We start from the raw sequence: 11,516 nt of genomic DNA on the forward strand, positions 1-11,516 counted from the left end.
CCCTTTGTTATTTACTTAGCGGCTGGAACAATAGCCAGGTGTGTGCGAAAGCAGCAGCTCCGCACTCCGCACTCTTCCTCATTCCCTCGCCCTGCTGGCAGCGCCGCATCGGCTATGCAGAAGGCGACAGTTTGCAGCACCGAGTTGCTACTGGCTGCGTGGTGTCAGTTTTGCTCTTTTCTATTTCCTTAACGGGGAGGGCTTGGGTCAAAAGAGGAAACAAAAATGTGCAGCCATTCCTATCTGAAAACCAGACCTTAGCTCCCGATGGTTCTTTTCTTTTCCTTTCAAAACATGAGCAAGATTAAAAATAAAGAAGTGTCAGTGTGCTAATGTTTCAGTTTCTAATCAGTTCACAAATGGCAGGAAATTAACCGGCTTTTCATGAACATCTGTTCCACTTCTGGCTTGAAAGGTTGGAGGCAAATGCTATCTGTCAAATTTAATAGCGAGCATCAGTAATAAATATACTTTTCATTTTTCACACGCGTACCCTCCCCCGTTTCTCCATCAGCCATTCAAAATAGTACATTGTAGCCACAGGCATTGTCGTCTTTTCCTCTTGTTTTTTGGGGGCGGCGTGTATAATATATACTATTATTTAAAAGGATGCTGAACTGCCCCAGAATAAGGATCAGGACAAAAGCTGTGATTACAGTACTGCAGGGCTGTACACCTGCTGGGTGGGTTACGAGCGTAGCAACACTCATCCGGAGTTCTTCTCGGGTGAAATTTTCTTTTTTGAAAACTTCATAATGGCTTGGGAGGCAAAGTCTCTTCTTCCGAGTGTTATTTATTTTTAAGTGACTTCAGGAACTAAAGGTCTTGTTGCTGTAGCAACAGTCTCTATGGGGATGTCACATCAAAGTAACTTTATTTAATTCACCTTTTTGTGCCTAGTGTTCCCATACAGCCAGGTTCTTCAGGCTAAAATACTAGTACTCCCCAGGACAGGTGTAACCCGTTTTGCGCTGAGCTTATTTTTTAGAAGGCTGATACGAATTAATGAATATCTAACCGCTCTGGTCAGCAGTTTGTCCCCCAGGAGAGGACTTTGCTACCCCTGCCTTGCCTCACACTGGGGCTGGAATGCCTGCGCGTCATGCTCTTTCCTTTGCTGTTGGTACCGTGTGCTAGGTGTTGTCTCTTCTTCTGAAAAACAGACAAGCAGCCAGGAATTCTTGCTCACTACTGCTGGCTGGTAAGGAATTCACAAGCCCAGAACCATACGTGCTGTGTAACTCAGTACCAATTCAAAGAAAAGTTGCTCTAGAGAATGGAGAAGCTAAGTAAAACCTCAAGCAATGCATGGAGTGCTGGGTATTGAGCAATCCCCCGCTGAAATAGAGAATGACAGCCCAGATAATGCAACAAATGGCCTAAAAAGCACCAAAAGCTTCCCAGATTCCCCTCATGGGGTCCAAAGAGAAGGACATTAATCAGGACAGACAGAGGAATCTGTAACCAAACAGGTTTGGCCATTACACAAGAATACCATGCAAACATGAAACTAGAGGAAAAGATCTTTATCAGCACCTAGCATGCAAAAACATACAGAAGGGAAACTCAGACGGCATTACGTGCTGTGGTACTACGATACAACTGCAGATGGATGTGTTCGCTTGTTTTCCCTCGTTACTGGCAGTAATTACTGGCACCACATTGAACGTTCAGGAGAAGTACTTGCCTCGGTCTTCTTGCTCCGCATCAGAACTGCTTTTCCCACTACTCTAACTGCTTGACTTGAAATAAGACTAAGGCTTTATGGGGCAAACAGGCCAAATTGAATCGAAGGACTTCGGAATTTCTTTTAAGAGGAATTACAAGGTTTTAGAAAAATTGGTACACGCTGCCTTTAATCATACAGTGGCGTTAATGCTAATCTGCGGCGCCGTAGGAGAGCTCAGGCGGGGGAGAAGGCTGTTTTGATATTGCAAGGTGAAGCGGGTCCCTTACATTACCTATATAGCTGATAGTTCTGTTCCTGCCCCACTGAGAGTCACCCTGGGCTGATATTATCCATGAGGGCGCTTTCTCGATTCGCCTATTGCCTTTCTGAACACGGCGTTACTTAGCCCTTGCTTCTCATTAGTATCACCCAACGCGAGTGTGGCTGACTGTGGAGTTGGCGTGCCGAGGGAGAGGAGTTTGCCTGTTGCTTCCATCTCTCTAAATCCAGTGCAGGAGCCTCACCACTGTGTTTACAACGGGGTTTTATCCAGCTGAGGAAGACTTCCTAAGGAAACCCTGTGGTGGAAAGGAACACCACTGGCAAAAGGCCCTCCAAAATGATGGTCGCTGCGTAGCTCTCCTCCTCCTGGTGCCAAAAGGCCAATGGGACTACAGAGCCACCAGGCTCGTCCCATCATTCTGGCCATATTATCACTGCTCGTTGTCCTCATTACTGCCTGACAGGAGTTTGAAAAGAGTGTAAGTCATTTACTATCGTTCATCTCTAAATTCCCAAAGCTTCCTACGAAGCTGGGGAAGATTTGTCCTTGTCTGACATGTGGGAAACTGAAGCGGAGCAGATGTGCTGAGAGATAGAGACTTGCTCACGCTACCATGAACAGCAAGCTGTAACTAGGAGTCGGGTTTCCTCGACTCATTGAATAGTAAGTGCCGGGTTCACATTGTTCCTTCCCTAACAGTTAAAAAAATAATAAATTAAAAACTATGTGCTCCATGGTCGATGACTTATATATCCTTATTCAAACGGATGAACAATCTGGTTTAATGAAAGGAGAATTGATATTGTCTATTAATGAACTCTGAATAATTATATTATGCTGTAAGCATTGAGTACAACAATTCTCACTGGGGGGGAAAATCATTGGGCAAGAAAAATAATTGTCTCACTAGCAATTACCATTAGACTATTAAAGAAACTGATGTACTTATTATTAAATAGTCTCTCTGGAAGCTTTTCTTTCCTAATAAAGTGCTCATCTCGTGAAGTATCATCAGGAGTACAGTAATTTGATTCTGATTATGAGCCCTTACCTGCTTGCTAGAGAATTGCTTGTAAATATTAACAATGGATTCCCGCCATGGGAAAAGAAGGTACAGCTGACATTCTCAAATCGTGAAAAATAAATCATTAAGGCCTAGCTGCCGCCCTTATCCTCGTTAGCTATGTCCTCGTGGCGTCAAAAGCACGTGAGACCCTGGCGACAAATTATATACCACGAAGGAGCTCCAGTTGCGCCACACTATTTCATTAGCCCAGTGCTATTGGGCACCCAAGGTTCTCGATGGTGTTTAGCCCGGGGATTGATCTGCAGGAGCTCTTTCACTCTGTTAAGAATGGCAAATGAAATGCTTTAAACGAGAAGGTAGGAGAAGGACGTAGATAGACAGTCCAGCATTCCCTGTGCGGGGGCCAGGGATCAGAGAATGTTACAGCACACTGTTTTTCTTGAGATTGCACAGTTTAGCCCTCTGAAATTCTGCTTTTTGATTTGCTTTTTCTTATCAAGATGGACTATCTTCCTCTGCAGTCTAGTGTTTACCTTGGTGATACTTTTCACCCACTCACTACCTTTAGTTTCTTTACTTGCAGGTGGAGAATCTTCCAGCACGCTATATAACACCACCATAATCTCCCCTGTATGTTGGGTGGATGGGGAAAACCCCCACCAAGAAATAGTTTGGTTTTTAGTTTTGCTTTGGCCGAAAATACAACACACAGCTACAGTTTCCACTGTTGCGCTACCGTTTCAGAAATCCTAAGTGCTTCCAGACAGAACAAAATGTATTAATGCATATCAAAATGCCAGTAGGATTCTACAGCCATTCTCCAAAATTGCAAGGCACTTATTCCACCTTCTAAACGTGTCACAGTCTCCTATGAACAGAACTGTAGAAATTCAGAGCTCTATACATTTGCTCTTGAGTTTTTGATGTGACCCAGCACACCCTGTCAGTTCTTGAAAAACTGCCGCAAAAATAGCATTACTTTTGTAGTTTCATTTTTAAATGCAGAAGATCGTAAATCTGCAGAATGAGGTGTGAACGCTCTAAGAGGAAGCCTCGTAAGGAGAATTAAACATAATTTTTTGGGATGCTAAGTGTTCTTAGCACACCAAAAGTTTCATCTGAAAGGCAGATGAGGCATCCCCTGCCTCCGCACACTTCTGCTGCCCTTTGGCTCTCCAGGCCTTGTGGCTCTCATTTTCTTTAGACCCTGCCTAACACTTAGGCATTGATACGGTCAGCGCTTCACAACAGAAGCCCTTTATCCCTGCCGTTAATCATTTCCCTGAGTTACTTTCCTGCAGTCGGGGGTAATAAACATGGAATAAGATGCTACGTTTGTCCCTAAATGATCTCGATTTATGATTTCACATTGTAAGGTCAGAGACTACTGGTCTGTCTTGTACCGTACGGAGTACAGCCCCGCGAAGCTCTGAATGCCTGCGTTGTGCTCGATTTGAAAACCCTTACCTGAGAACTCATGGAGCAGCAATCAGGGACGCGCTCCGATGATGGTGGTTATTACGCTGTCAGCCATTTAAAAAGCTCTTTACAGAAAAGAAAAAAAAAAAGCTTACTGAAAAATAGGTGAAAAAATGAATATTTGTCTGGTTTTGCGTGGGTGAGGATTTCTAATGAGGGTTCCAGAAATTTTTTTATATACACCTTTCCTGTAGATTTATTTCCCCACCTCTTACAAGTGTTCTTTGCATAATATTAACGCTAACCTTTGAGTCACCCACATCCTGGTATGCATCACCACATTTTCTGTATGAAACAGAAGAGAATTTATATGTATTATCAGACACAGGCAGAGTAATAATTTGTATTTTTCTCCTCTTTCCTTCTGAAAAGCAGGGTGAGATACCTGTACTGGAAAAACCTTACACAAAAACTCTTCTGAAAAAGTGGTGTCTGTGGAACATGGCACGCTCTTCAGTCCATTTGGTTTGTGCCCTGTTCAGATACAATTGTTCTTTTAAAAAAAAAAAAATGTTGTATTTCTCCAATTTATTCATTTTCTCGCCTCCTGTGACTGCTATAGAAGCCAAAACAACCTCGGTTGTGCCGTAGCCCTCCCCATCTCGTGCCCCACATTAGTGCTACAAACGATTGCTATCTTTCAAGCTGTCAGGGTTTTCATGGCTTTTGTACCATTTCATGAAGCTCTTTGTATTTACTTTAAAGCAAGCCTGCCGGGGCTGAGACATCTTTTTTGTTTCTTGGTTCGGTTTTTGTGTCTGTGTGTTGTTTACGTGTGTTTCCAGTATCACAGAGCTAAGAGGGAAGCTTGAAAACCTGAAGCCAGGATATACAATACACTCAGAGGTGATATATTTTTCCCATACTGTGGAACTTGGTCAGCTCTGGGTGTTTTCAAGGATCTGAGCAGGTTAGATGTCTTCCATTTCAGTTGGAAGATCAGTTTGTCTAGGAATACTGGGGATATTTCATTTATTTAGACTTTATTTAGACATTTTCCTGAATCTTGACCTAGAAGCTTTCTGCAGTTTGGATTACTTTAGGCTGAGAGTGTGAAGTCTTTTAAGCACTGGAGCAGTAGAAACTAAGTCTACATTTATGTCAGAGTGAAAGAAGAAGAATATTATAGTGTATACCACCAGTTGCTAGCTTTCATTCAGGTAGCACAGGTAAACTGCAGCAACATGAAGAATCAGCAGGCAAAAAAGTACTGTAGCTGTGTTCAGGCTACTCTGAGGCGTTGCTCCTCCTCATTTACGCACCGAAACGTCCTCTCCCATCCATGTCCATCAAGCTCTGTTTCCAGCTGGAACCCCCAGACCCAAGGAAAGGGTCAGGGGTGGTCTGGAGGACGTCACGCACCCAGCCAGGGGATCTGCCCGGGTGAGCTCGGTGGAGGCTCGCCTAGCCCGCCACAGCCCGGGAAGCGGATCAAAAGATAAATGCCTGGGCAGCTTGTGAGGATCCGCGTCGAAGATTTCCATCTGTAAAATGGAGACGGTAGCACTTATTTGACATTAACACAGTTACGCAGAAGAGGTGTAAAAGCGCTTTATGGAAGTCTGCGCTTGTGTGGTCACAGCTACTCTAGACGTGTCTTTGAAAAGCTTTTTTTAAAAAAAAGTTTTAGAGGCTTAAAAAAATGAAGCTATTAAAGATAAGAATTCTACAAAATGTTACAACCCACCATGGAATTTCAGAAATTTCATTTTATCCAGAAAACAAACAAAATAAAGAGTGGGATATAAAGAACACAGTTTTTATCTCCGCAGCCCTCGTTTATGCGAAGGGGGAGGTTTACAGCAAAACCAAAACCCAATCCCTTTACACTCACAAACTGCTTATGCAGAAACTCTAAACTCTCATTTGTAAACCTTTTAATGTTTTGGAAAAGGGTGTTCCAGTAGTGTTTTCGCACTAAATCCTATGTCTGCCCACAAAATAGATACGCATTCAGTCCAAGCCGGGGAAAGGCAGTCACAAAAAGAGCACCCAACGGAGTTAAATGAAGTCATTCTGTCTGGAGCTGGGAGAAATCCCTTGGGTGTTGCAGCTTTTCTAAGAACCCCGACGCTTTTTGTCAGTAATTCAGCACATACCTGACCGAAAAAAAAAGGGGAAAAAAAAAAAGGTTGCCTGACTGGTTTTGTTGTTTCAGCTGTGCCGAAGCAGGGGAAGCAAACAAAGCTTTAGCATTTCAATTAAGTTTCAACTCTGACAATATTTTCAAGTAAATATTTATCGCGATGCCCTCTGAGTAGCTTAGTTACAGCATTTTATACCTAAAAAAATTGTTTGTTGCTATCAGGGGAAAAATAAAAGTGGGTATTTGTTGCAAGGAGGCAAAATGCCATCCCCGGGTTCCCTCCCTCAGTAGTTAACACATTGGCAAGGAAAATAGCTGTTTTCTTGTCTCCTGCGCTGGAATTTGTAACTGAAAAGGGGAAGTCTCACATCTCTCTTTTAACACTTGACCAGATCAATGACTTGTGATATCAGAGCTTCACGATCTCAATACAATTTGCAGTAAATGCAGGTTATTTTCTTTCTGCCTTCAGGAAGTGGGCTGCCAAGCACTGAGATTCTTTCTGCTCCAATGACATAAACAAGCACCAAAGGAAGTCGGGTCAAACTCTCTTCTCTTCCTTTCTACTCCACGCTGCCATTAAGAAGAATAAAGTTTTGATTCGCTTTGCTGCAGGTTTCAAGCTGAATTTAGCAGAAAAATAGGAAAGCATTTTAGTGTTTTCTCCTCAATATTTTCAACAGATCTCCCAATTAACTGGGAATAATCCCAAACGCAGCATTCGCAAGAAGCTGTGGGTTTTATTGTGACTTGGCAACTTCAAAGTAACGGCAGCCGTGAGATTATCCAACTGCAATTCTTGGCAGCAGCTGTTAAATCTTAAACTGCTGAAACATAATCCGCGATGCAGTATGATAGACCCTAGCAAAACCGTATGTAAACTTACATGGACAAATTTGAAACTTGCATCTTTTCACACTCCGGTAAAACCTAAAAGAAGTTAAGGAAAGGGGGAAAAGGCCTTAGGAAAGTAGTGATCACCAGACAGCATGGAGACAGCTTATCTCTTTGATCAAAAGATACTGGTTTTAAATCACAGGTAAACAGGCTTTTGAAGTACACCAGCCTATTTAATCTGTAACCACCAACATAAATTATTTTGTACCCATTTTAATCAGGAAAAGTGAACACTTCAGGTTAGAGAGAAAGTGTCTTTAGCAAGGTTACCAGGTTATCCTGCAAGATTACGATGCCTTTACCACACCCGCTCTCGCAAGGCACTAAACACGCTGTTAAATCACTAGCAAAGCACTGACTGTAGAGAAGAACTTTTATAGGCGTGCCTGCAAAATCGAGGAGTGGCTTTGCTTGGTGTTTATTCAGCCCAGTTATTCACTCGCTGTGATTAACACACATGCCGATGTTTTTGTATTCCCTTCTGCTATTTTAAAATCTACTACTTGTATTTCTGCAGAAGCAGCTAATCTTTTGGGCACAGACTGGTCTTGCAGAAATTGGGGGGTCTGTGTGTAACGTTTCCCATCTCTTCGTATCCCGCCCTGTGCATCCTTTTTGGGACGTGGTTGTTCTAAGTAACCGAGCAATTGCTGGCAGAAAGAACTAAATGTGATTAAGGGTTGAACCGGCCTTAGATTTGCACACACATAGCACCATTGAAACTGCTCTTTCTCACAGATTTTCTTCTTTCCTCCATTAAATCTATGTATATAAAAGTTCAATTTCTTCCAACAGCTTAGGGGAGGCGAATTTGATTTATTGGGGGATTAGGGAGGGTTGTTATAAATGCATGTCTCTCTATTCAGTAACTCAAGCTCGAGGTCAGATTGGATGGGGTGCAGTCACAATTTGTCTGTGGTGATGAACTTTCATTATCTTAATACCCCAAACAAGGTACCTGCTAGCAACAAAACCACTTCCTTTGTATCACTGGGTAAAAAACCCCACCTGGGTCTTTGTGCTATTATCCGCTAAACTTTAAAAAACTGCACCTCCTGAAGAAAAAGTAGCAGAACAGCTGAAACCATAAACTCGGTGCTCAGCCGGCTAAGGGGCTGAACGCTTGGTAGGTTAACCTCTCATTATATTTGGTAAATCTCTCAAAGTTGAATAACTTCGTTCCTTTTATCTGGGTTTACTGGGCTACACTTCAGTGAAAAAGTAGAGGAAAAGAGCGAAAAGTAAATATAACAAATTGTCAGGCAAGCAGGCTACAGCTAGAAGACTGGTCTGACGTTAAGGAAGTGCTTTGGAGAAAGTAATTTAGGTCTGCAATGCATGTAATCATTGCAAAACCTTTTTTTCTCACAATGAATTTAATCAAAATTATCTGATCTTTCTAAAGTCAAGTGAAGGCAAAAGTTATTTCCACCTTGAAAATGATCTTTGACTAGTTTAAGGCCATTTTACTACTTAGATGACGAGGTAAGAGGAGGAACAACCATTCTTTTGACTGTGTTAAGATCCTTGTGGTTCTGTTTTGACTACAGCGATTTAATATAGGGGTGCTCATACCGAAAATGTTATTAAGGATAAGAAGTGGGGAGAAAGTGAGAGATTTTTGAAGGTTAACCATAAAAGCTCTATCTAAAGGCGTACCACAGCAAAATCCTTCCATCCAGGCTGCGTGGAATATCTGATCCCCCTTTCAGTTCCCACTGCCTTCTGCAACGACCAAAGTAGAAGGTGAATTTGGAAGGAAAAACCAAGACCTGAGAGCTTTGCCCTGTAGATTCAAGACCATCCTGGAACAAAAATAGGCTCTGAGCTGTCATTACAGGCTTTTTTTCCTGCCCACCGATGTGGTATGCACCATCAAGTCATCTGTAAAGCAATTAAAAGCTTTTTGCTCTAGCTTTGTGTAAGAGAAGTTTCTCCATGTATTTTTAATGACAAAATAGGTCCATTAGATCCCTGAGGTGGACAGACACTAACTTCTAGCAGCATCTTGACATTGATTAGATATCAAACCAGTTGCTATTTGTGACTGACCCTCATCTGAGGAGCGCAAAACATTTTGGTGAGACAGCTCTCATGAGTGACGTTTTTAAGGATGAAAATGCTTCCCCTGCTCTTCTTAGGATGGTACAATATGTCTGCGATGAGATGTTGTAAGAGGCACATCTCCCAGGTATTTGAATTATAATCATAAGCATAACCATGTTAAAGCTCCCCTGTTCCTTTTTCTGAGCGGTGCAAATACAGAAGTAAAATATGCAGCTTGGTAAATACATGCAGGCACTTCTGCAAACCTCGTATTTTGTTTTGTGCGTACGCATGTGCATATGTCTTTACATGGACTTTCATTTACAAAGAAAGTGTTGATTTCATGTAGCCACGTACATGATGAGGAACAGCTGGAGCATCTGTGACTTTAAATGTGCTTAATTGGGGAAAAAGTGTGGAAATCTTCAAACAGGGACGTGGGTGGCGTCTGAAAGAAGAGCAAACGTCTTGCAAGGTTTCATTGTGGAACAGTGATCTCTCTCACTAGATGTTTTGGATTATTTTGACCAGATTAGCTACCACAATGTAATGAAAAGCACCTAGCAAAGCGCTCAGATAAGCAATGTACTTCTGATCTTTTTGTTTTCCTCCTTTTCCCTTCCTCCCGTCCCCTCCCCCAGCCCCATGTGTCCGACCCTAGGGAGAAGCAAGGGGGCACGGCAGAGTTTCGTTAGGCTGCTGCAATTAAATCCTTCAGTGCCTGGGAGGAACTTCGGAGATGTTAATAATGCCTTGAGCTGTCCCTGTAACACAGAATTCAAACTGTGCTTTCGCTCCTGCTCTAAACTCAGTTCCAGCACAGGAAAAAAACTTTTCTTCTGATTCTTTGACAAACTCTGCCTGCCTCTGGGACGGTGTCGGTGCGTAGCCAGCTTGTGTGTCCTACGAACCTGGGCACTGCTGAATTTATAGCCGCTTTTACAGCAAAAATAAATAAGTCTAAGGTAGCATCCTTGCTGCTGGGGCCCATTCAGCACAGGAGTTTTCACCGTATTCTTCTAGGAGATGCTCAGCATCGCTGCCTTGGAATACTTAAGCATTTCAAGGGTAAGGAAAAGTAGTAGTTTAGGGAATTTCCCACCAGGTGCCTGTTTGCATCTTGCTACTACAGGCTGTAAAGATGCGGTTCAGGTCTCTACAGGGAGCTATGCTGCGTTGGACGTGCTTTAATCCAGAGGCCAGAGCGTTCAGCACCTGATGGAAGAGCCGTGTCTCTCTTGCAGACAGTGGCAGTCCACATGGTTTTTTTTGTCTCTCGCTACAGTATGCCAATAATAAACTATCTTTGCTAATAACAAGAGGATTTTATGAACAGTTTTCCCTGAAGCCATTCAGAACAGAATTCTTATGTGAGTCATTTCAAATCAAATAATTGTTTTTCTCATGAAACAAGGCTTTCACGCGAGTCTGAGTCTCTAGCTGTACCAGAACTGGGGGAAGGAGGGCAAAAAATTCTCTTTCTTGCTAATACCAGCACAGTTTCGAATTTTTAGGAAGAGTGAAAGGCAGTATAAAGCAATTAGAAGAACTAAGATGTACTAGGAAGGAGGAATTGCCTTTAGGCTACCTAAGTGATGGCAGCTCCTTGGCACTTAACCTGGTTTAAAAACAAAAAATGAAAAACAAAGCTCGAGTTGTTAGCCGCCTTGCATATGTAGAACCTGGTATTGATAAAACCGGAGTGTTGGCGTAGATACATATGTATGTATGTGTACCTGCATGCATAAAATCCAAGGATTACTCTCCTTAAGGAAATGTGCACAGGCAGGTACCTGCAAGGAATCTGACCGCTCTCCACCGCTGTGGTCCAGTGCTTCAGCAGGGAGATGGTATTTGCCGCTGGTTTTGTGCAGGGTTAGATGCCTTTCTGTGCCTCGGGTTTTAATCTGTGAAATGGATCTGGTAATTCTGCACGGGGGGGGGGGGGGGAGAGAAATCTGTCTAGTTATTAACCACTAATTGCAAATAGTACTTACTAATTTTGAATAACAAATATATTTTGAGTAAT

This window comes from Phalacrocorax aristotelis, chromosome 13, assembly GCF_949628215.1.
Source record: "Phalacrocorax aristotelis chromosome 13, bGulAri2.1, whole genome shotgun sequence".
NCBI lineage: Eukaryota > Metazoa > Chordata > Aves > Suliformes > Phalacrocoracidae > Phalacrocorax > Phalacrocorax aristotelis.